Source organism: Triturus cristatus, chromosome 1_2, assembly GCF_964204655.1.
Source record: "Triturus cristatus chromosome 1_2, aTriCri1.1, whole genome shotgun sequence".
In the NCBI taxonomy this organism is placed as follows: Eukaryota; Metazoa; Chordata; class Amphibia; order Caudata; family Salamandridae; genus Triturus; species Triturus cristatus.
This window is the reverse complement of record NC_140580.1, coordinates 949,438,431-949,464,118: the sequence shown is the minus strand read 5'-3', so window position 1 is coordinate 949,464,118 and position 25,688 is coordinate 949,438,431. Positions and strand designations below refer to the sequence as shown.

Sequence of the window (25,688 nt, the reverse complement as noted above, 5' to 3'; positions counted from 1 at the left end):
CTGGGGTAGACTATGATTTCTTCACATCTAATTACCCCCTTTCTTCATCACCCTGTTACGATTAATATCTTGCTTAATTACTGGCATAGTGCCCCTATCCAGTGGATTGTATGACATAATTTCGAAAGACAAAAATTCGACCTACAAAAATATCGCAACAAAAATATCGTGGTCAAGAATATCGACATCCTATCTACAACATGGTAAGTACAAAAATATCGATAATTTAATATCGATGTCAAAAATATCGTAATTCAAAAATATCGTTTTTTTTTTAGTTTAAAAATATATGTAAAATAAACCAAATAATACTTATAAATCAAAGAAACATAATTAAATATATTGTATAATATGTAAAATTTATAATAAATATATATAATTAAATGAAACTTTGATTAAACATATATATAATATATAATATATACACTTACTTAATAATTACTTTTAATAATAATTTCTGTAACATATAAATTATTAAATATTTATTTAAATTACCAATACATCTATACACATAAAACAATAACATTAATAAATATTAAATAATTACATATAGCAAATAATAATCATTAATTTTAATTTGATTTTTTTTTATTATTAATTATATATTACAATAGCTAAAATATTTCAAAACATATTTAATATCAGACACAATAAAACTACTAGTCCAACTACAACAAAAACAACAGTAAGGAAAATGTTGGATAGCATAGGGGTAAAAATATCTATTCCAACTCCCGAGAGTGCAACAGTAGGGAAAACATTGGATAGCGTAGGAGTAAAAATTACTATTCCAACTCCAAAGAGTGCAACAGTAGGGAAAGCGTTGGATAGCGTAGGGGTAAAAATTACTATTCCAACTCCAGAGAGTGCAATAGTAGGGAAAGTGTTGGATAGCGTAATGGTAAAAATTACTATTCCCACTCCAGAGAGTGCAATAGTAGGGAAAGTGTTGGATAGCGTAAGGGTAAAAATTACTATTCCCACTCCAGACAGTGCAACAGTAGGGAAAACATTGGATAGCGTAGGGGTAAAAATTACTATTCCAACTCCAGAGAGTGCAATAGTAGGGAAAGTGTTGGATAGCGTAAGGGTAAAATTTACTATTCCCACTCCAGAGAATGCAATAGTAGGGAAAGTGTTGGATAGCGTAAGGGTAAAAATTACTATTCCAACTCCAGAGAGTGCAATAGTAGGGAAAGTGTTGGATAGCGTAAGGGTAAAATGCACTATTCCCACTCCAGACAGTGCAACAGTAGAGAAAAGGTTGGATAGCGTAGGGGTAAAAATTACTATTCCAACTCCAAAGAGTGCAACAGTAGGGAAAGCGCTGGATAGCGTAGGGGTAAAAATTACTATTCCAACTCCAGAGAGTGCAACAGTAGGGAAAGCGCTGGATAGCGTAGGGGTAAAAATTACTATTCCCACTCCAGATAGTAAAACAGTTGGGAAACCACTAGATAGCATAGTGATTCTATTAACATGATAACCAATTCAATAATTTCTTATAAAAAAATTGCATGTTAACAATGTTTTAAAAAAAAAAATATTATTAAATACCAATTATGTAAAATAAATATTTAAATAAATAAATTTAAATTACATCCCACACTATTCCCCCTTTAACACACAACACACTACACATAAAAATTCACATAATTAATTTAATTATCAATTAATCACTTAATACAATTAAATCACCAATGAATTACTAATTAACAATTAATTAATTAACTATAACAATAAAGAAATATTATTAATAAACTAATTATAATTTATATAATTAACCAAATAATAAAGTAATTTTACAATTAATAATTAATTAAAAATTAATTATTCTATTAATCAAATTAATTACCAATTATTAATTGATTACCAATTAATTAATCATAAATACCAATGAAACAATACATATTAATTCATTAATTATAATTACATTACTTCCCACCCTATTCCCCTATAAACCCACAACCCACTACACATAAAAATTCACATAATTAATTTAATTATCAATTAATCACTTAATAAAATTAAATCACCAATTAATTACTAATTAACAATTAATTAATTAACAATAACAATAAATAAATATTAATAATAAACTAATTATAATGTATATAATTAACCAATTAATAAAATAATTGTACAATTAATAATTAATTAACAATTAATTAATCAATTAATTACCAATTATTAATTAATTACCAATTAATTAATCATAAATACCAATTAAACAATACATATTAATTCATTAATTATAATTAAATTACTTCCCACCCTATTCCCCTATAAACCCACAACCCGCTCTGATACTAAAACGCTAAATTAAATGTAAAATAATTATAAATCTCTAAACATTTATTTTTAAATGTATTAAAATACATTACAATAATCTTTAACATACAAATAAAATACATATTAAATGACATTACACTAAATAAATATCGATATTATTGACATCGAAATTTTTACTTACGATATTACTTACATCGATATTAATTACTTCGATATTATTAACTTCGATATTACTTACCTTGGGATCGATATTCTGTCCATCGATATTCTTGACTTCGATATTCTGTACCTACGATATTAAAAACACGATATTATTGTAGGTCGAAATTTAAAACTCGATATTTTGGCTAAACACCATCCAGTGTAATCATTTGATCCCAGTGGTTGCTCTCAAACCATTATAAAGATGGACTAGTAATGCAACCATCAATCTGTATCTTGGCTGCTCGCTTTAGTTTACTGGTGTGACATACCGTGAGTGGGACATATTTACATAGGATAAGATGGTCATTATAATCTCACAAACCTTGCCTTTTCTTGTGGAATTTTTGGGGTACAGCGGCACAAGCACAAGACTGGACTTCTATCATTGTATGTTTTTGCAAGATCTAGTCTGTGAGATCTCAAGGGAACAGCTTCAGGTCTGGCAAAGATGTGAGATGAGAGGTGAAAGCTATGGACCAGGATGGGGACTGAAATTTTGGAAGGCTGTTATGTCCTTGAAGCTTCCAATCAGGAGGCCAGCCAGCTAACCCTTGGAGTCACTCTGGATTCTGGGTTCAAGAGATGCAGGACCAGTCTTTCTCACTCAGGCAAGAGGGCACAGCAGGCCAGCAGTTCCTTCAGAGCAACAGTCCAACAAGGTGACAGTCCTTGTAGTAGCACAGCAGTCCTTCTTGGCAGAGTATCCACAGGTACAGTGTACTGAAGTGGTGACGGAGGTCCGTTATATATACTCAGTAAGGCATTTGAAGTGGAGAGAAGCTTCTAGAGGCATGCCTTTGAAGTGCACAAGTACCCTGCCTTCCTGGTCCTGGCTCCAGACTAACTACAGGGGGTATGCAGCCCTTCGTGCGAAGACAGGAAACAGCCTACTCGAGCGTAAGTGAGGATGGGCTCAGCTCCTCCCTCTCATCATGCCAGTGATGGCCCATCCAGTAATACCTAAGCTCCCCTTTGTGTGTGGCTGCCTAGGAGGAAGACACAAAGCCCAACTGTCACCCACATCCAGTCATGCGACCCAAAGACAGGCTGCAGACATCAACCGGCCAAGGCAAGATAAATGCCAACTTTCTAAAAGTGGCATGCGGCATTTTCCAAATTGTAACTTAAAATCCAACTTAGCCATAAGTTAGGATTTTAAATTCCAATTCCAGAGACAACAAACATGAGGGGATTACCATTTGGAAATTACACTTATAAAATGAAATAAGATAATTCTAATATTATCCTATGGGAGAGGTAGGCCTTGCTGGACTGAAAAATTAATTTTAAGAGTTATTTACTACCAGAACATGTAAAACTTAAAAGTACATGTACAACTTTTGGGAAACAACCTTTACAACGTAGTCATTACATCGCACTACCTTTACAAAGCATTCATTACAACGCAACATCTTTTACATCGCATGCCATTACAACAAAGCCATTACATCGCATGTCATTACAACACATGTCATTACAACGCATGTCACTACAACGCATACCATTACAATGCATACCATTACAACACATAGTTTTTACCCTTACACTATCCAACATGTACCCTACTGTTGCACTCACTGGACTGGGAATAGTAATTTTTACCCCTACACTAACCAACACTTACCCTACTGTTGCACTCACTGGAGTGGGAATAGAAATTGTTACCCCTACACTATCCAACACTTACCTTAAATGCAATGTAATTGTATGCGTTGTAATGGTATGCGTTGTAATTGTATAATGCGACGTAATAGCATGCGCTGTAAATGTAGTTTCTAAAAATGCGTTGTGATGGCATGCAATGTGAAATCATGGGTTGTAATGGATGTTGCAATGTAAAAACTGCGTGGTAAAGGCATGCCTTGTAAATGTTTGCATTGTAACGTCATACATTCCCAACTTTTTAAATACACAGCAACCTGCCCTTGGTGCTACCCAGGGCCTACCTTAGGGGTGACTTCTATGTATTAAAAAGAAAGAGTTGGATCTGGCTATAAGATTATTTCGCCAGGTTGAAATGGCAGTTTAAAACTTCATACACACAGGCAGCAATGGCAGGCCCGAGATATGTTTAACGTTCTACTTAAGTGGGTGGAACAATCAGTGCTGCAGGCCCCACTAATACCATTTAATTTACAAACCCTGAGCACAGGTGGTGCAACTTCACCAGGGATTTACAAGTATATTAAATATGCTAATTGGCTATAAGCCAGTTCAACATGCTTTAAGGAGAGAGCACAAGCACCTTAGCACTGGTTAGCAGTTGTAAAGTGTGTAGAGTACTAAGGCCAGCAAAAATGAAGTCAGCAAAAACAGGAGGTCTGAAGGCAAAAAATTAGCGGGAAACCACACCAAGAATGCCAGGTCTAACATCCACTAAGTGAAAAGGCTAAGACATTCTGGGGCCCTGAAAGTGGAGGTGGAGGCAAGCACACAGAATAGCTGAACACTAACAAGAAGCATAAAATGACAGTGAAATGTAGGTGAAATAGCACCTACTTTAAGCACAATATATATTGGTTTTGATCAATACCTGATCACAAACACCGTACAGTTTGTGATAAAAAAAGAAAATATATAGGATTGTGATCCTCCTGCCTAAAAATGGAAGCTCTTCAAACCACTGTTCCCATTGATGAACCAACCACGAACCTCCCAAGTATCTTACAGCACCATGGACAACAAATGGTGCAACTTATTGAGGAGCAAGAGTCTGACGTGGTGGAATCATATGTTTCATTATGTACAATCAAGAATTATGAGGTCAGGAAATATGTTTATGTCCTAGTTTAGGGATAGGGGCTGATAGCTCGTGAAATGCGATGAACAAGAAGTGCTGGCAACACCAGGTCAAAGGCTTCACAGTCATGCAGGACTCATTTAGGTTCTTTCGGTGGGGCACAAAGCTACAAGGACAGCTACAAGTGAGTTTATATGCACAAGGGCACACACTAGGACTTTTGAGGCCGTCTTTGAGCTATTTGATTTGGCTAACGTACAAACCCACTGGGCCACGTCTTTTATCCATTTCGAGTCCTAATATGCTTGTTATTAGGAAGCGTGGCTGGAGAAATTGCTTACTACCTTCAGCATCAGTGAGTACAAGAGAGCTATACTTCAAATCTGCCTGTGTTTACTCCATCTCAGAGATAAAAAAAAGGAGGCGGTCCTTACAGAGTATCACCACTGCCTGGAGAGAGGCTTTGAACGCATGGGTGAATGCACTACACAGCAATGACAAACTTAAATTCCCATGTAGTTTGGAGACGTCCTGGCCATCTTTGATTTCTGGTTATACTTTGCATTGCGGCACACGCTGTCTTTCCTTGGCAATCGTGATATGTTGCTGCAGCAGGTCCTTGTTTCTTGGATCTAGGATACCCCAGGCAAAGAACAGTAGCCTCCCTTTGGAGTTGTTTTGATTGACATTGGAAATACAAAGTATTCTTAAAGTAGAGTTGATATGAAAGAAAACTTTGGGAATGTTATCCTTGCAATGGTTTCTGCTAGAATGGCGTCAAGAAAGGATAGATCCTCCCTTTCCTGGAGAAACACAACCAAGACCCAGTGACTTCAGAAATCATCGTCTAAGCACTCAGCAGCCATTCTAGGGAAACAGCATTGATAAGGCTATTTCTAGCCACCCCACAATAAAATCAAAAGCTGACTCTTGTCACCTAGCCTTCTTTTATGAAATACTCCCACCACATTTTCTGAATGTAAAGTGCAAGATGAAAATTTGATTATCCTTAGTGATGGTGGCAAAATGGTCTTACCACAAACCCACTTACTCATTTATGAGTGCACTATCGCAAGGAAGTATATTTACCCCATAATCTTTCATGCCCTATGTGAGTAACACAGAGTAAACTGTCATTAGTAAAGCCTTTCAGCAAATTATCTTCTGTATTTTATTTTAGGTTTAAGAGTTCAGCAGGATCTTTAAAATATTTTGTTGAACTATTGATAGTTGTTGAGACTGTTGCTGCAAAATATGCCCTTTTCACGTTTGGTTTCGCTACACAATGACATTCTGGGTGGCATGGTTCCTCTTCTCTAAAGTGTTACGTGACACATGGCTTTCCGTCTTTAAACCACAACCTTTCTGTTTTAGATGGTCTACCATAGAACCAGCTTGAGGTCCTTTTTTAGGAATGAGCAATCCTATTTATGAATCTGCCTATTAATTCAGAGCCGATAAAATATCAATCATTGCTCACGATGCAGTGTATGCCGCTCTCCCATAGTCCAAAATTATACGTGCATGTCACTTTACATACAGAACAAGCATTTGCAATGCAATAGGTTATGATTGGTTAGAGCACCGTGGTTCGGCGCTCATCCAGAGAATGGGAGCCTGGTCATGTTTTCAACCCAGGCTGTAATCCAGCCTGGGTGGAGAACATACAAAGTGCGTATGAATATTTGTCTGGCCTGAGACGGCCGGCCAAACATTCATGCACACTTGGAGTGGGAAAATCACTCCTCCTCCTGCTACTCTGTCATCGGATGGTTCACTTTTATAATATATGATGTATTCAGCCATTGTATACGCTGGCTTTGAATGTTGTCGAGGAAAGAGTGGCTAGAATTCTAGATCGCTCTCAGACACTATCACTGCGACTGTTATTCTCCCAAGGGCATGGGTCAACGTGTTTCAAGCCCCTATTTGTTCCAGGGGTTCTCCTCAGAACCTGGACTCGGTCATTTCTCTAATCGTGTTGGAATGAAATCTTGCAGTGTCAGCTGTCACCACACAGGGTGATTATGGGAAACCGAGTTGCTTGTAATTGGGGGCGCACTGTTCTTCTGCCTTTTCCTTCTACCGTTGCCTTTGATACTTGCTCGTTATAATGAAAGCCTGCAATGCTTCTTTAGGTTCCATCCATTCCTTGCGCACGCTTGCCTTAATCCTGTGGCTACTCGATTTTAGAATGCAATCCAGGTCCTGAGGAGAATCCCAGGAACAGATAGGGGCTTGAAACGCGTTGACCAATGGCCCTTGGGAAAAGAACAGTCGCAGTGATAGTGATAGTGTCTGAGAGAGATCTAGAATTGTAGCCACTCTTTCCTTGACAACATTCAAAGCCAGCGACCCCAGGGAAATACACAATGGCACGATACATCATATTCATATATTATAAAAGTGAACTATCCGCCAAGTGTTAATGTGTTAATGAAGGACAGGCCAATGGAGGCCACACACTTGATGTTGTTTATGTATACAAATATGTCTGTAGGTCAATATATGTTGTTTGGTAATTTATGTATATACAATTGTGGTTTAATGTATGTTTGTACAATGTGTTTTCAAAATTAAGTATTGCCCTTTAAGATATGCCTTAATGTAAAAAACATTTTTCTGAAAAAAGAAAAAGAAAAGTGAAATAAATAACAGGGGCTAATGAAATTAGAACATTGGTAACTTTATTTTTGAACAACTGATAAATAAGACAACTAGATACTTAGTTAGTTTACATTTTTTGAAAATGGGCATTTTCTTGTCTAACCATCCTGGGCCTCTGCCTGCCTGTGGAATCAATGTCTGGTTTAGAGTGACAGGGGCCTGTTTGTGCATTCACTCTAGACAGTCACACAAAGGGAGTTGAGGTGTGCTCTGCATATCCTAATTGCCCATCACCAGGCTGATGGGCCTTCCTGAACTAGTGTGGTGGGAGGAGTTGTCACAGACACCTGAACAGGGCTATGCCTGGCTCCTCTCAATGCTGTCTCCACCCCTCTGGAGTGTGTCTGGAGCCAAGACCAGGCAAGGCAAGAACTTGTGCACTACAAACACAAACATTTGAAGAATGCCTACTTCAAAGGCAAAAAATCCCAGCCTTTTAGAACACTTCTTCAACAAGAGGAGACCCTTCCAAGGAGAAGAGCTGAAGAGCTGTAAGGGGGAGTACTGCCCCTTTGCTGCGTGTTGCTTTTCTGGGTTGACCCGCAGTTGCTGCTTCTGCTTTGGAGAAGAAAAAGACTGGACATTGCTGTGTATCCTGCTTGTGAAGTTTCTCCTAAGGGGTTGTGTGTGCTTGCCTCCTGTTAAGAAGTCTCAGGGCCATCAGATATTTCACCTGCAGCATCCCTGATCTCCACTGCTGGGAATTCTGACCTGCCAAGTGGTGCTAATTCTAGTCCTGGCCCATGGAGGTTGTAACTGCTGCAAAAAGATACAATAGTCTTCAAACTCGATGCTTCGCCATTCCAGCACCTGTTTTTCTGACACAGGACCGCTGTGCAGGAAAAGCTTCCACGCACCGCCACCATGCGACCAAAGAAATTGATGCAGGGCCTGCCCGCAGCTGATAAATGCGCCACGGCACGAGTTCAGTGCACTGTATCTCTGAAGTCCGGGACCCCCGCACTGACTCCTACGCAGGCCCTGCTGTGCGGCTGAAAGAATGGATGCATCATGAGACCGCAACTCAAGAAATTGATGCAGCACCTGTTTGCCATGCCGCATCGACCTCCAGTGCGTCCGGATTTCCACGGATTGTACCTGTGCACCCAGTTTTTCACTGCATCATCTGTTGAATAGAACTGTCTGGGATTTCAACACATCTCTTCGTCTTGTAGTCCAGATTCGATGCAACACCTTTCCTGCATGAAGCAGAACTGATACAACACCTCCCCAGGGACTCAGGAATTGACGCATCACTGTGTTTTCCGATGCTTCATTCCTCTGCGGCTGTATTTCTTTGTGGATTTTGACGCATCTAAGGATCTTTGTGTAAAATCTCAGCATCCATAAAGTTCTATGGACAGAACGTCTTAAAACCTTTAAAAAGTCATATTTTGAGTCCTATATGTTTGATTTTTGTCATTTTGGTCTAGTTTGGTTTTTATAAAGATTGCTTATTTTTCTAAACTGTTATGGTGTCCATTTGTAGTGTTTTCACTGTGTTACTGTATGTGTTATGTACAAATACTTTATACATTGCCTTAGAGATTAGCCTGACTGCTCATGCCAACTACCAAGGGGATGAGCGGGAGATATCTTGGGTGTGTAACTCACTTACCCTGACTAGAAGGAAGAGTCCCTACTTAGACAGTGTGTATACCACTGCCAACTAGAGACCCCCATTTCTAACACTCAGCATAAGGTGTTGTGCAAAGCGTGAATGAAAAAGAAGCACTGTGCAGGCAGTCAGTAGGGATGAGTGAGGTGGAAACACAGTGCAGCAGGTGTGTGGGGTGAGAGAGGAAGAAGCACATAAAGAGACAGTAAAGCTTTAGCACTGAAGGCAATGAGTGAACGAGCTGCATTGAAGGCAAAGAGTGAAAGAGCAGCACTGTGAGGACCATAAATTAGTGAGCATGAGTGAGGGAGACTTACAGTGCACACAGTAGAAGCACTATGCTGTTGGTGAGTAGGGGTGTGTCAGAATAAAGCACTGTGCAGCAGGTGTGTTGGGTGAAAGGAAATTAATCACACAGTGGAGATTAAAGTAAATCACTGTGAAAGCAGTGAGAGAAGGATCAGCACCGTGAAGACAATAAATGAGTGGGTGTGAGTGAGAGAGGCTCAGTACAGACAATAGAAGGACTCTGATGTCTGTGAGTAGGGATGAGCGAGGATGCGGCCCTGTGCAGGAGGTCTGTCAGGAGAGTGAGTAAAAAGCATTCAGAAGAGGGCAAAAGAGAAGCACTGTGCAAGAAGTGAGTGAGGTGAGTGTTGTGAAAGCTTGTGGCTAGTGAGTGAAAGAGAGGAACTCCCCAGTCAGCGACTAGAGGTGACTTCATTGAGGGGGTAGTAGAGTGCAGACAGAGAAAAGTGCAGTGGATGCAGAGAGTGCGGGTGACTGAATGCAAAGTACTGTTTGAATACTTGGGGGCTCATTAGTATGGCGGGCAGGCTTTGTTCACCCGCCATAGGCCCGGGAAATGGGACCGCCCGCTATGCCTGCGGCGGTTCCGCATTGGGCATTAGGATGCCCCCGCCATACTGGCGGGCGCATCCCGCATTCCTGGCATTGCGGCGGACGGTGCTTTCAGCAGCACCCTCCGCAATGTCAGAAATGCATGTTGAGCATGTGCATACACAACGTGGCAGGCACCGCGCCGTGCCAGCCATGTTGTGCATGCCCATGCAGGGGAGGTACCATAGGTACCCCCCATGTGCCCACCCTCACCACCCCAACATCCTGGGGGCCCGCAACGGGCCCCCAACTTCAAAGTCCTCATGCCGTTGCCGCCACAGAAAGGCTACCCCCCGCCTGCATCCTGATATGGATGGCGGTGTCTAGTAGACACCGCCACCATATTAAACCCTTTTCAGCCCGGTCGACTCGTCGACCGGGCGGAAAAGTGGCGTACGGTCTTCCCGTCCACCGCGGTCCCCCCGCCATACTAATATGGCGGGCGGGAAATGGGTGGCGGGTGGGGAAGGATGTAGGGCAGATCGCCACCGCCATGTAGGCGGTTGCGATCCGCCCTACATCCTAATGGGCCCCTAAGTGAGGAAAATCATTTTTTAGAGTGTGGGAGGTAGTGAACATGGCTGAAGCACTACACAGATATTGAATAGGAGTGAATGAAGAACTGGCATTGTGCAGACCGGGAGTGGGAGGTGCGTGGAAACAAGGAGAACAGCCATGGGATTAACCCTGGGTAGACAGTCTGTGGAGAGAGTAAGAAGCAAATGACAAAGAGTAGGTGGAGTGAGAGGGACAATCACTGTAGATTGTAGGTTCATAAAGAATGCTGTGAAGGTAGCGAGTTTTGAATAGGTTTTTGGTACGGTGAGCCCACCCAGGTGTTGCCTATGGTGCTTACTCTTGGGGACGCCACATGCACCAACAACATGAGATCATACAGTGGTGTGCAGCATGTCTGGAGCGAACCACACACACAAAAAAAGCATATGTGGGGTTACAAGACATTTGTCAAATCGTAAATGGCAATATACATTGAGACAGCTTTGGTAGTGAGAATTGTGCAGATATTGTGTGAGTGAATCATTCTGCAGACCTTGGGAGATGGACACTGTTCACTACTTATGGTTAAGCACAGGTTAGGCCATTAGAGGTGAGCACTGTGCAGCCATTGACCACATTATGAGTGGACTCTTAACACCGATTTATCAATATTAGGAGACTTGCAGTAATAGTGTTACTGCATGCGGTTTTACCACAACTAGTAATTCCGTGGGCAACTCTAGGGACACGTTCACCAGGTTAACCCTGCAGGAATTTGTCCCCAGAAAAAAGTATGGAATTATGAGATTGAATTGTGTTAACACAAATTTTTTAATGGTATTTCCCATTTCATAGGTAGCCTGTAATTTATTAGGGGGCACATGCATCAAACATTATTTTGGTCGCAAACGGGCAGTGAATCGGCCCGTTTGTGAACACCAAAAATTATTTTCACATGCAGTAAACCCTATTTTGCGATTCGGTAACCTTTCACCGAATCGCAAAATGAGTTTGCAATTCGCTATTAGGAAGGGGCGGGTTTAGAGCATCCCTTCCTAATCCTGAATCGCATTGGTATGTAGGAATGTTTTGTGACCGAAATGTGGTCGCAAAATATTCACATTTTACCACCTACTTTAGGTAGGTGGTAACCCATTCACAAAAGGGAAGGGGTCCCCAAGGAACCCCTTCCCCTTGAATGTTTGTTATAGCATTTTTTAAGACCAGGCAGTGGTCCCACGGACCACTACCTACCATTAAAAAATTAAAAGAAAACTTTTCATTTTTGTTTTAGAAATGCATCCCTGTGTTTTTGAGATTCCTAGGGGGTTGCAAATTGCAACCTACCTCATTAATATTCATGAGCTAGGTAATTTGCAATCCCGTAGGAATCACAATAAGTGTTCAACACACTTTAATGCATGCTGTTTTGCGATTTTGGATTGTTGGTTGAACGTGGGCGACCCCTATTAAAGCAACAGCCACAATCCCTGTCAAGGTGAACCAAAAAGTTACTAAATGAACCTGTCCTTAATCCTCTGGTAACTTGACACAAAAGCAGTCAGGCTTAACTTAGAGGCAATGTGTAAAGTATTTATGCAGCACACAAGTAATAAAGTGAAAAAACAACACAAGAAAATATCCCACACCAAAACAAGCATTTGCAATGCAATAGGTCTCGCATTTACGCGAGTTTAAGCTATTGATATTGTAAATGATAATACCTTTTATTTATTGTTATTTGCAATATTAATAGCTCAAACTCGCAGAGGGAGACCTATTTCATTCCAAATGCTTGTTCTGAGTAGGCGGAAATCCTATCTGATAGCAGGCGCAGCCCTGGTTCGTTAGTTGCGCTTCTGCTTGCTGTCCTTCCAGTGTCAGGCTGCTTCTCGCGTGATGTGCACCAGTCGAGCTGCCTCGCCCCGTGTTAGCTAACTTAACTCTGAGGGTGGTTCAAGGGGTTACACATGTGATCCAGTCAGATTGGCAACCTGCTGTTATGGTGACAAAAAGAAACCGAAAGCATGGAATTGTAATGAAATGTGCGATTACACTCCGATTGCATGTTAGGCTCGGACCCTCTTAATGGCGCTTGCCCCTTTCCACCCTTTCCACTGAAACAATTATAAAGGTAAAACTTCTCTCGAATAACTGGTCTTCTTTTTTTAGGTCTCGCCTGAGCCAGCGCGTTAGCGCTGCTCTGGCGAGAGCTAAAGAAAGCGTGATTTGGAAGTGCAAACTAGTGCTTTCAGGCCTCCAAATACAGTGCATGTGCGCTGGGCGCGCACACCATTTGGCAGCCTGCTGGTCACTTTCACGGCCGCTTTGAAGTTCTCAGTGAGCCGCGCGGCCAATTAGAACATCAAAGCGGCCGCGAAAGTGCTCACCATATGCCAGCCATCCCTGTGTTGCTTTAGCCCTCACCGCCCCCCCCCCTCTTCCATGTTACCCGTGTGGCTCACTTTCTCTTTCATGGCCGCGCGGTGTTAATTTCACGGCCGCGCGGCCAATGCTTGTTATCCTGGTCGTTACTACCGGCTTCTCGTGGGTACTGTGTGATTTTGTTGTCGTTCATGTGAATCGTTTGGTGTTCTATGTGAGTTGCTTATGCCAGCATGTCCTGTAGGACTAATTTAGTAGTTGTGCGTTTGTGTTTTGTGATTTGGAGCCGTGTCGGTGGAATTTTGATGCCGCTCCCATACACCGCCTTGTTGTTACACTTGCCTCAACTATTTTGATTCCTTACCTCATTCCACCCACACCTTTTATGTGGGGAGGCTTTCCAAATATGCTGTGGATTGATGCGCTTGCAGGGTTTAGGCTTTTGCTGCATTTTTTTGTTTCAGAAGAAGCTGTTCTAAATTGCCATTTCATGTATGTTTGTGCCATACTCTTGGCGTACTGCTTTACGTGTATGCAGATGGCTTTGCAAATCGGACTCATGATGTTTTTCCTCACAACAAAAATGCAACCGCATGTTAGCCTTTAAAGCTGACCTTCAAAGCGTCGCATGAGAATGTGAAGCCTGCACCATGATCCTCATTTTGAATCACGTTATTTGTTGCGGTGGTCCCCACTGCAAAAATGTTTAAAAAAAAAGAAACCGATTAAAATGTATTCCTACCTGGAATGGGGAACAACATGGAATACAGGAGTCCTTTTCAGCACACCATTTCCCCTTCCAGGGTGAATGAGATGCCCCTTACCTCTTGCATTTATTATCTGCTTTGAGCAGAAGAGTGTGGGCAGGAGCCTAACCATGCCTTTGCCCAGAGCCCCTTACTGTGGATGAATCCGGCTCCAGGGTTTTTGGCAATAATCTTGGGTCTTTAAACATGAGGACACTTGTAGTTCCCTGGAGAGGTATTGCTAATGACAGCCTAAGCCCCTATTGGGTGTAATAGTTATTTTCCTGTTAATTAGTCTTGCACATAGAACCCAGCAGTTGCTGAAAGGTGGAGCTTATGTCTCCTCCAGAGTGCCGCTGTCAAACACTGATTACACAAGGAAAATGTCATGTACATCCTTATTGGTTTTAGACCTCCTTACAATCAAAATCTGTACCCAAAAGGGCTGCAGTGAAGGACAGCCCCAGAGCATATTGTCCCAAGTGCATACTTCCAGCTCATATTGTGAACAATGATTATCCTGTACACTGTACGTCTGGTGTTAGTATTTTCAATTTAGTAAAATATATTATTTTATAATTGTATATACGGGCTTTCAGACAGACTACCCTCTTAATCCATTGGTCTGTTGCTGTAGTTTCCATCCACTGGAGAATACAGCATGGGTAAGTGCGCCCGTTCACTTCAGCCATTGGCTAACCATACTGTGATTAATAGCAATCTGTCACAAGGAGCACATCCACACAAAGTAGCTTTTCTTCAATGCCTGGGACTGCTATGGTAATGTGTTCTTTTTTAGCTCAAAAATATTTTTGCTTTTGTCAGAATTCCTTTTTTTAATATTGGTGAGGATCTTGCAGCTCAAAGCAATGTTTTATTAAACCAGACCACAACAAAACAAGCATTGACAAAGCAAAAAGGCTGGCAGTGAACACCAGAGCAATTGACTTTGCTCATGCTTGTTTATTTTCTGCATCTACAAACCTAAAACCTACATTAACCTTAAGTTCAAGCATCAGATCACCAAATGTGTTGATTTAAGCAGATCTCCCCTTTCTTTTTGGGTGTTTGCCATTGTGTCCACTGACCGAAAACGCCATTGTGTCGTTTTCGGTCTCAGAAGGGCTATTAAATACAGCATGCATCTGAGAAACCTCTGGATTCTCCAACACAGTGTGTTGCTAGTTATAACCTTTGTTTGTGGCTGGTGCATCCCATATTATTACCAACAAACGGGATGTTTTTCAAGCTCCAATTGTGTTCTTTATGGGTGCTGTGCACTCTTATTATCATTGTTACGAATTGCAGCCTTCAGTTGTTAATGGTTTACTCTTTAGTGCTGAGTGTTTGCAGCTTTTTCTTTGGGTATCACAGTCCTTTGTGGAAGAAAGTCCGTCCTCCTTTAAGGAGCTGTGCGTTTTTGCAATAGGGTTGACTAAAACTCCATTGTTTGTGAAGTTGAGACTGCCTAGAGGTTCCTGTTCTTGGGAACTATTGCGGAATCATAGCAGTAATGTCACAATACTTTGAAGTCATTTGTTTTTCTCTTCAGTAGAGATGGGCGAGCGAACCAAGGCTCGAGCCAGATCCTGACTGGCTCAGCTCGAGCTGAAACAAGCCCAGCCTAAGTGTAGCTTCTGCATGGCACTCATCAGAAAGACCGACTCATGTAGAGACGCCATGGAATGCTCAGAGTGCTCAGAGTGAATGATTTTTCAAGCAAAAATATGTCCTTCTTGAAGCACTTTAACAGTGTCCTCAGTGAAGCCTGGGTCCAGACCCATTCAGAGGCTCCATTCCTTAGCCAGTAGTGCAGTTGCCGCGGCGTTGAGTCTCTGCAGAAGGCATGGTTAGTGCCCCCACCTTCCACCTTCTGTCCATGTTCAGTCCAGGTATCCACTTCATCTAGCACAGTGTTACAACTAATTTCACAAGTTAGCCTACAACGAATGGAATCCTTTAGCAGTGCAGTGAGAAGGGTGTTCTGCATCCATGCTCCTTCGGGTACCCAACACAATAGCTTTCCGGTTACCACAGTGACAACTGCAACTTTAACAAGCATTGGCATCGCCAATAGGTCTCGCTTCTGGGACCTTATAAGTATTTAGTTATGCAGCAGAATATCCTTGGTGCAACAACAACTGTTGCATGGCAAAACACTTATAAGGTCCCAAAGGCGAGACCTATTGGCTATGCCAATGCTTGTTTTAATAATGTGTGTTTTCTTGCTACGTTGTGCTGTAAGGAAATAGGCGCTTTGAATTATTAACGCCGCTTCTCCACTCCATCCCACAGAGCCACCACCCCTGGAGCGATGTCACAGTGGAGCCCCGGCGTCCTAAAATATACTCTACCGGGCTGCCGGCAGAGGGACGGTACGGGATGGGGGACCTTTGCGTAGCAGATGCCGGGGGAATGGGTAGAAGCAACGGGCAGTAGGCAGACTGAAGGAACTGCAATGCCAATGTCTGGTACCGCACCACGCACGAGAGGAAGTCTGCATCAGATGGAGGCAGAATCATAACATAACATGCATTTGTGAAACACGTTATCCACAGGGTGTTACCCCGATTAATACTATAGTATGCCTTATGCTCGCTGTATTTATTTTTATTTTGGGTACACGTTTAAAGACAACGGATACTGCTTCTCCCACTCAAGATTTTAAGTCAGAATTTTTCTTACCGTTTTTCAAAAATTTATGTTGGACCAATCGTTTTTACCTATTGGCCATATTAACTGTTTACAACACCACTGCAACTCCCGGACAGGAATTGTATCTTTGTGGAGAAATCAGACACTTGCCCAGAAGGGTGTGTTCGTAGTCTTCTTGTGAGTGTGAACGTAAACAAAGTTGGCCCCTTGCAACATTTTACCTTCAGCATATGTGTGTGGAAGTCCCTAACCCCGAAACCGGTCCTAGGATGCTTGTTTCTAGTCCAGGGAGGACCTTGCTTGGCAATTCGGGCTGGAATGTTCCCATGAGGAACAGGGTCAAGACTGATTTGCATATAGCTGGGTTCAAACTGGAATGGCATGGTGAGCAAAACAAAGGATGGATTTAGGCCCAGATCTCTGTACTGGGGTGAATGTACGACATTGTTCTGCATTCTGTCCATCAATTGTTGTTTTTGCATTTGTCACCCCGAGTGGGATGGGTATGCCCAGACATGGGTCCCGTGCTCTCCATGCCACTGGAATCAAGCTAGCCTGGCTGAAGAGGGGTGAAACCGGTCCTAGGATGCTTGTTTCCAGTCCAGGGAGGACCTGGCTTTGCAGTTCAGGCTGGACTGTTCCCATGAGGCACAGGGTCAAGACTGATTTGCATATGGCTGGGTACAAACTGGAATGGCATGGTGAGCAAAAAACTATGGATTTAGGCCCAGATCTCTGTACTGGGGTGAATGTATCACAATGCATTGACAATGCATTCTGTCCATCAACTGTTGTTTTTGCAGCCGTGGGTGGGAAGGCATGTTTGGGCTGCAGCACTTTCATTTCTCATCTGCCGGATTAGTGTTTCATTTCTGGGGTTGCTGGCCGAGCCCTCGGAAAGCGCTGCCCCCGGCCCCCTCATGCTCCCTTTCAGAGGAGGTCAGCTCCGAGACCTAACAAGCGCGTGTCTGCCTTGTATAGTTGCAGCACGCAGTGAAACTAAAAGCTGATTCAAGCGTCGGAGCGTGTGAGCGCGCGGTGGGAGCATGTGAGGCAGAGAGGAGACGCCTGTCCGTGCGCGCACATGGTTTGTCTCCCTTCGCACACCAAACCGCCAACAATAGTCTCGCCAAGGCGAAGCAGCGCATCTAAAAATAGAGTAACATTTAATAAATTATTGGACAACAAAATGACAGAAATACAATCAGCAGAATTGGAGTTATACATTTTTAGGTCTCGGCTAGCGAAGGCTGCGCTCGCGCAGTCTCGCTCGCGAGAGATAATGACTTGGAGAAGAGGGGCTTGAACCCGCCCCTCTTCTCCCCTCTTCTCCATTGGCTGGCCTCTTGAATGCTGGCCAGCCATTGGAGAAGAGGTTCGTCACTCCGAACAGGCCCTGTCCTTTTCGGATTCGGGGGCGTGTTTTTTGCAACTTTTCTAATTATCTCCTCCAGCCAATGGCAAAAGGAGAACACGCCCCCAAATCCGAAATCGCCGCTGCCTTTCTCCGAGGCATTTCTGCTTCGCCTCGGAGAAAGGCAGTGGTGCGCTTGTTTTCTGCCAGGGGACAGGAAGCCGAGCACACACCGGGCAGCTGGTAAACACGGACAGTAAAACAGGCGACATTTTTTGTACCCCTTAATACCAGAAATACTTCAAAATTAACCGCCTCGCCCGCGCCACCCTGCTTTGCTTCTTAAGACCCACCATGTCACATTACATTCACGTCCCTCCCGGCTCCCCCGACGTGCCCAGGATGAACCTGACTGTAGATGAGCGTGGGTGCCGCGAAGGAGCGATGCGGCTGCTTAAGGAGCTGAGGCCACATTGGAAGCCGGAGGAAGTGACCACGCAGGTAAAAAAAAAATACAAACTATTCGCCGCGGACTAAAACGCAGGGGGTGAACCAGCAGCCCATTGGATATTTCGAGTTGGGTTACGTGTAAACTGGAAGTCTCGGGCACAACCAGATTAGGGGCGCCACCCCCACCCCCAGCAACCGCAGAGAAGTGTCTACTTGGAGGCCCCACCTCTCGAGTTTGCAGCACGCATGTATAGGCAGCGACAGAGTATTTTTTTAAATCATTGTTTTTTTATTTTGTCAAAGGCAATTGTAGAATAATAATAATCTATCCTCCACCGTGGAAACGTTATCAATTTTAACCCGTTTTTGTAAAAAATATTTAGGCATTTATCCGGAAGCACCGTCTAGAGGGTACGTGTAAAAAAAAACCTGTAAAATGTAAGATTAAAGACGGATGCGGTTTCTAATAGTAATGACTCGGTGTAGCGGGCCGACTAGCAATGTTATGGGCGTGTGAGGCCAGTGAAAAGGAACTGTGCTTTCACTTCCGCCTTAGTAACACGTTGGACGGTGACGTCTTCTTAAAGCCCCAGCTGTGTCTTGGTGTCGATCCCCGTTGTGTTGAAAAACATTTGCTATGTTAGTTTAGCTCGTCAAGTTTACTGTGTATGAAGTGGCATGTTTTCAATGTATTACGTGTTAAATCACTTTTAAATCCCCGAACTCCGTCCCGATCGTGGGTGCTGGTAGCAATGTGAATGTAATGCATTTTGGTCCAGTAGCCTCAGCACCATTTTGTTAGTTATTTTGCAACCATCCGATAAACGAAACGCTTTTATCTAACATAAAGACTAACCACCCTACCTAATTGGACTCTTTTATGGGTACTGGACTAAGGATTTTGTCAAGTGTTGCCGCCAAATTGTACTTTTTGTTGTATTTATTTTTTATACCTGTAGCAATGCTTGATGCTGAAATGCAAAACCACAAGCAGATTCTTTGTGTTTTTTATTTTATTCTGATGCCTAATAATCATACATCGCTCCCCACAGACATGGCTGGCGCTAGGCACTTTAATTACCTGCTGATTTGCAGCAGAATGGTTCTCATGTTGTCCATTTAAGGATGTATGCCATAGATGTTGTAGTAAGCTATCTTACTGGATTGTCTTATTGGGGTAAGATACATTTTGTTTTATTTATTTGGGGCTGTTTTAAAGCGCGGGCTTATTTCCAAAAGCGACTCGAAGAAACGCCAGAACCACCTTATTTATTTATTTTATTTAAGCGTTTTATATAGTGCTGGCAAGACCCAAAGGTATCCGAGCTCTTGGCATTGCTCATGACATTATTTTTGTTTATGTTTTTTTAAAGCATGTAAAGAAACGGCGTTATTATTTACAATGTCAATAGCTTAATCAGTGTGTGTGTAGGTGGCTCTGTGTGTGGGTGCAAATGCAATAGGTCTCGCATTTGAGAGTAATTAAGCTATTGCATTGTAAATAACAATGCCGTTTCTTTAAAGGTTTTAATAACAAAAACATAAACAAAAATAATGTCATGAGCAATGCCAATAGCTCTAACTTTACCAATGCCGAGACCATTGCATTGTAAATGCTTGTTTAAGTTTTTAGTAAAACCTAGTGCCTAAAAGATCAAGTGGACTTCTAGTCGTGCAAGACTGGGTCAAAGTAAAAGAACATGGTCAACCAAAATGGAGCGCGTGTTCAATACATGAAGTGGATTGGTCCCGGTCAGCGCTTGCCTGTGGACTTAGATGAAATTTCGGAAAACTTGTTCTGAGAAGGTAAAGTTAAGCTGGTCAAGTCTGCAGCGGTGTCCGAGGAAGGATCGTCATCATCAGGGAGCTGCTGCATGAAGCTGTGGTGAAGATTTCTATGTTTGGACGTAGTCACTTTTTTAGATGTCGAAAATCTCCAGCGGGATGAGGCAGGAGGCTGTAGCCGATGAGAGCTCCAGGAGGCCGATACCCTTTGATGAAGGACCGCTGAACAAGATTTGCTGCTGCAGAAAAGTACATAGTGGAGTTTCTGCGAAGTCAGGCCAACCGGCAATGCACTTTCGGCGGGTAAATGAGCAGGTTGATCCCAGACTTTTCTTAGGCCTCAGAACCCAAGTTTTGGATTTTGACTAACTGGGCTCCTTTAGCACCAGAACCAAGGGGCCAAGACTGGAGGACCACCACTTGGGGGAGGAGGGGTAGGACTCACTCAGGATAGGTCCAGGTGCGGTTTCGAAATGGTGGGATTCTTTTCTGTCTCTGAGGCTCTGAACAGAAGGCCAGCAAACTAGCCGTTGGAGTCACTGTAGTAGTCCTGCGTTCAGGAGTTGAAGCAGGGCTCAAGCAGCAGGGCAGGTCTCTGGGAGTTCAAGGCATGCTCCCGGCAGCAAAGCAGTCCTTTCCGGTGCATTTAAGCAGTCTTGTGGAGTACACAGCAGGCCATAGCAGCAGCCAGTCCTCTGAGAGTCCTTCCGTCGGTCCTGAAAGTAAACTGAAGAGTGGGTCTGAGGGCCCTATTTTTATACCCGGTGCATTCTTTGAAGTAGGAGAAGTTTCTAGAGGTTTCTCTTTGAAGTGCTTAAAATGTCCTGACTCCCTTGCCCTGGCTGGAAGATGGGCTAAAAAGACAATGCAGTGGTGTCAAGCCCTTTGAGTGAAGGCAGAGAACTTGTACACAGTTCCAAGTGGGGCTGTTCCCAGCTCCATGCAAGCAGATGGCCCATCGAGGCACACTTATTCCTTCAATTGTGTGACTCTCTGGCAGGAGTTCACAAGATCTAACTGCCAACTTCACCCAGTAATGTGACCCAGGGTGCACACACCAAATGGCAGAGGGCAGGAACATGCCAACTTGCTAAAAGTTGCATTTTCAACATTGTAATATAAAATCAGACTTTACCAATAAAGAGGATGTGTTATTTCAATTTCATAAACACCAAATATGAAATGCTTATCTGTTTCCAATCAAAAGTTATCTCTTAGTTATTGTAATATGGTGACCCAATGGTTCCCTATGGGACAGGTAGGCCTCACAGTAGTGAAAATCGAGTTTAGAAGTTTTCCACTGCTAGGACATGTTAAACTTAATAGTACATATTCAATCTTTTAATTTCAATGCACCCGGCTCTTTGGGCTACCTACAGCCTACCTTAGGGATAACGTACATGCGATAAAAGTGGAGTGTAAGGCTTGGCAAAGGAGTTATATTGCCAAGTCAAATTGTCAGTTTAAAGCTGCATTCAGGATGCAATGGCAAACCTGGGACATGTTTTAAGGGGCTACTTAAGTGGGTGGCACAATAAGTGAAAATATGCAAGTTTAAACATGTTTAGGGGAGTGAGCACAAGCACTTTAGCACTGGTTTGCATAGGTAAAGTGGACAGAGTTCCAAGGCCAACAAAAACGAATTCCAGCAAAAATGGAGGGACAGAGGCAAAACGTTTGGGGGAAATCACCCTAAGGCTGACAAGTCTAACACAGATGCTACTGGAAGATTGAACACTCAGGGAAACGGTTTAAGACAGTGGTTCTCTGTCTATTTTATACTATTTGGGCATACAAAATTATTGCAAACACTGTTTTCTACACTATTTATTACTGACTCGCTAGAAATCTGTGACAGACCGGATATGGCGATCCTGACAGTAATACACTTTTGCTCAAGCAGACCGCAACTTGCCACCTGGATAGAGCACCAGTGGAACTAAAGGCTTAAATCTGAGAGACAGATCAGATCTAAAACATACTTCATAGGGTAAATAATTCTCTACAACAGTGGTTCCCAATCTGGTCCAGAGATTCCTGGGGGTCCGCCAAGCCTCCTCAGGGGGTCCGTGATTACTCAGGAAATAAAAATAATATTAACAGATTAATAAAGTGTAGATAAATAAAGAAACTAAATGTACAATTGAAAATGTTTAAGGGATGAGGAATTTGAAATTGGGGACTAAAAATTAAATTAGTATCCTTTGATTGATTCGTGGGAGTAGTTCAGGTGTATTAAATAGAATATATTATGGGCGGTGAGTGCCATCAATTGAATTTAGAAAAGCTCTAACCTTTCTATTAAAATATATATATTTTGTATTCATATGTATTTACAAATTTAATAAAATGTGTCATCATATGTGTATTTGTTTGATGAATGCTGTTTTCTGCATTTTATGTGTATTGTTTTGTGGTTCAAATCATTGACAATGCTTAGGTTGGGATCCCCGGCTTCCAGTAATGACACAGTGGGGGTCCCTGGATTCCAATAATGATTTAGTGGGGGTCCCTGGGTTCCAGTAATGAGGAAGTGAGGTCCCCAAAAGTCAAAAGATTGAGAACCACTTCTCTAAAATATGAAAAAGAACAAAACATGCAATGGGGTTTGACCCTTATGATGCTGAAACAGGGCGAGGCCATGTCAATACTGCATACAAAAAGGAAGATGCCCTGCTCAATAATTTCAGAAACAATTTTTTGGTAAAAGCTCGGAAATTCAGCCCTAGCCTCCAAATAAACTGCACAATGACATTCAGTTTGACATTCACTGTCTCACTTAGTATTTTTTGTTTGGCAACCGTACAACAGAACACAAAAGTGTACCATTGTTACACTATTTAGGAAAATGCCAGATGGCAACAGAACAGTTTACGTACATGAAGAATAATACTGAATAATACTGAACAAGATCTGCCCACATCAAACATGCGACGCACTGTGTTGGCATCAAAGTAAATAGTCCTTACATGCTCCCCAACACTGATGGTGATTCTAATAAACAAATGCGCCGAAATTACAAAATTACTACTGCAATATTCTGACAAAACACTCTAGTAATTAAAACACCCTAAGAGGACAATGGTCCAGATAATTTTATTTGTACACGTGGCGAAAGGTTTTTCATTTGAAATCCCACTCTCATAGTACACTGGGACCAGGCCTTGAGACAAACACATGGGAGGGCTTGATCAGTCAGTTCCTCTGCTCTTCCATTAATTGCTTGAGAAAGAAGTAGCACTCTTAAGTTGACCCCAACATCGTCAACGTGATTCATCCTCCAACTGTTTAGGACCTGGGCTGGTTTAAATATCCTACAGAGTAGTATGAAATATTTTTTAGATCGTGAGAAAAAGGGGCACATATTTTGAATCATAACAGCATGCTGTATTACTTACACACTCGTCTTGTTGAGGACCATATATATTACACTTGGTTTTATGTTTATGGCACTGTACATGATATGTACCAGGGAAAAACATTAGTATGGTATGGGTAGTCCCAAATTTGCTAATATGCACTAGTGTATACCCATAGAATGCTCACCTTACAGCACAGACATGTGACTTTGCTAAAAAGGAGGTCCAAAGAGTAATATTAGTCTTCCAATGGGACAAGGAGGCTCAAAAGAAGCATCGACACGGTGTCACATATCTTTTAATAATGTATCCAATGTTTATGTGAGAGAACAAAAACTCTTCCTAAGGGGGCCCAATACACAAGAATATTAAAGAAAGTCAAAGGAACCGACTGTTCAAGCCCACCCATGTATTTGTCCCAAGGCATGGCCCCAGTGTACTTTGAGTGTTGGATTACAAATGAAAAATTTATGAACAAAATAATCTGGATCGTTGCCCTTCTAGGGTGTTTTAATTACAAGAGTGTTTTTGAGAATATTGCAGTGGTAGTTTTTTATAATTTCTGGTTATTTGTTTTTACAGTCACCATCGGTGTTGGGGCATGTAAGGAGTATTCACTTTGATACCAGCACAGTGCATTGCTTGATTGATGGAAGGCACATCTTGTTCCATAGGTTTTTATGTTTCGGCTAGACAGCGCTTGGGCTGTCGCTTTGAGACATGTTGTATATACTTTGTGGGCTTCAGGCCGCCCACAGTCTTTCCAATTTGCTGGCTCCATTGTCGCTCTCCTATTCTTTGTCTCCATTTGTCCATGACATGCATGCCTCTTCCTGTGTTAGCTCTTCCCGAGAGCATGGACCAGTTACTATATCAATCCACTGGTTTCATTTTAGTATCTATTTTAGCAACTACTTTTTTCTTTGTTGAAAAGCATTTCAGACGATCAATCCTTTTTCACTTTCTCTGAACTCTGCTCCGATTCTGTAAACAGGCTTGTAAATATTGTTCTTATCTCGTAACAAATGTCAGATGCTGTTTTCAGAGGACACCTTTCCTTGCCTCCACCCCCTCCCACGTCACAGCTTGTTTTTTTAGGAAGGGCTGCATGACTGCTTTCGGTGATGAGACTTTACGTATAAACATTTACATCCAAGTACTTAATCTACCTACTGGCAGTGGCATAGCGTGGGGGGTCCACAGTGGCAGTTGCCATGGGCGCAAAATCTTTAGTGCCACAAACCTTTTAAAGACAGTATTATGTCCCTTAACCCGTGGACTGTTAGCACTTTCTGAGCTAATGGTCTACTTGTTAGGGGGTGCAATGCTTTGTTTTAAAATGTTGCCCGAGGCACTGGCAACCCACCCTATGCCGCTGCCTACTGGCATCTCCCTGTGGCATGTGGCTTTTTAAAAAAAACGCTATGTGATCTCTGTGAAATGGGGAAAACCTACATTTAAGGAGCTGTTTCCATTTTAATATGCCATTTTCATGGTAAGCATTTTAGTTTTATCTCACGTTCAGATATTCTAAAAGCAACTTCTTGTGGTAATTGGGAATTTGTTTCCATTGCATGCCTCAATATACTTTAATCAGTTGAGTGAAATCGTCCGTTCTCCATATTAGCACACTTAAGATATCCCAGACCGCTCAAACGTTCTGCTTCAGGACTGCAGTCTTTTTTCGGCGTCTCTGCAAGTTAGTCAAGAGGAAGGAAGCACATAGTAAAACACCTGCATGCCACAATGAGTAAATAAAAGCATTAAAAAGGCAATAGATTTCGCCCAAGTGAGATCTCTGGGCTTTTTAAATGTTTTTTACATGTTGCACATATGCTGCTGTGCAACATGGCTTAAAGTAAACAAAAAAAAGCGATATGACACGATCAGCGCAGGCTTGCGCTGCTGTGTCACATTTAAAACAACATTGACAAAGCCAATAGATCACCCATAGTGTGAAACCTATTGGCCTTCCCATGCTTGTTCCATGTATGTAAACTGCTTCGTTGCTGTCTAGCATTTTCCTAAACAATGT

At 42.3% G+C, this 25,688-nt stretch overlaps 1 long non-coding RNA gene across 1 annotated transcript in view; it reads left to right on the top strand.

Moving 5' to 3' along the window:
• Positions 1-25,688, top strand: part of LOC146868423 (uncharacterized) — a 243,932-nt gene that overhangs the window by 192,377 nt on the left and 25,867 nt on the right. The window lies entirely within an intron of this gene.